At 32.3% G+C, this 1,327-nt stretch overlaps 1 protein-coding gene across 1 annotated transcript in view; it reads right to left on the bottom strand.

Annotated features, from left to right (window-relative positions):
- cadm4 (cell adhesion molecule 4) overlaps positions 1-1,327 on the bottom strand; it is a 125,024-nt gene that overhangs the window by 115,254 nt on the left and 8,443 nt on the right. The window lies entirely within an intron of this gene.

Raw genomic sequence — 1,327 nt, forward strand, 5'->3', positions numbered from 1 at the left:
ATGACTTTTGTTCAAGTTAATGATACAATAAAGATCAGAACATCAATGTAATTAAGTGTAATATTGTTACTACAATGTTATTTCAGTATTTGCAAAATACATACAAAAATAGTGTGAGCTCTTTTCTATTGGGTTCTTTTTTATACTTAAAATATTCCATCCAAATTGAAAAAACTGCAAGTATCCAGAGTAATTTTTTCCTACAAACTTGTCCAAAATGTTCTAACCAACAGTGACACATTAACCAGATGTGGGCAACTTCTCTTCTGTTATGTCAGTTCATCCAATCCTGATGTTAAGAAATTTACTTTTCTAAAACAATCAGAAGCGAGAGGTAGTCTGCAAAAGTAAATTTCTTAACATCAGGATTGGATGAACTGACATTACACAGAAGAGAGTTCGCCCACATCGGGTTAATGTGTCACTTTTTGTGGTCGAGAACATTTTGACAAGTTTGTAGCAAAAAATTGACTCTGGATCTTGCGTTTTTTCAATGTTGGATGGAATATTTTAAGTGATAAAAAGAACCCAATAGAAGAATGAGCTCACCACTTTATTTTTGTATGTATTTTGCAAATACTGAAGATAACATTGGTAGTAACACAAAAAGATCATACACCTCCTAAACCATACATTGATGTTCTGATCTTTATCTGGTAACATATCAAAAAAACATATGAAACAAAAAAGTCAATGCAAAATTCATAAATAAAAAAAAAAAAAAGATGAGTATAGAATGAATCATAACCAACAACTGAAAATTATGACAAAACAAAAAACTCTCAATTAATAAAAGATATATTCGCGTCCAAGAATGACTCAAGTTAATATCTGAATAAGAACTGACATAGTAATGTGCGCCAGAGATGCAGGAACTATTGTGACGCCCTTAACAACACTCGCCCTTACAAAAAACACAAGAATACAATGCCTTCTGTCGTAAACAACATGAAATCGAAATATAGAAAATCAGTGCAATCGATATACCCCATAACTACAAACAGTTTCAATATATTCAAAACATACATAGTTTACTCACCACATTCTCTGCCCTATTCAATATAAATGCAGTAATTTCATCTAAGGCAATTCACTTGAGTGATGGGTAGTTTTGTGGAACAGCCACCACTAACTACCTCGTATATGACAACAATACTCACCACTGAAAACTATAAAATGGACATACAGCATGGATTTGAGTTCTGCTGGTGGAGGGAAAAGCGAATTTATAGAGACTCACTAATGGGAAAATTAAACTACAGAAATAAAACACCATAGGAATTTAAAAAGCAGTGATACTCCAACATCGATGAAACTATGTACAAAA

Source organism: Morone saxatilis, unplaced genomic scaffold, assembly GCF_004916995.1.
Source record: "Morone saxatilis isolate NCDOM2014 unplaced genomic scaffold, NCSU_SB_2.0 Contig24, whole genome shotgun sequence".
In the NCBI taxonomy this organism is placed as follows: domain Eukaryota; kingdom Metazoa; phylum Chordata; class Actinopteri; family Moronidae; genus Morone; species Morone saxatilis.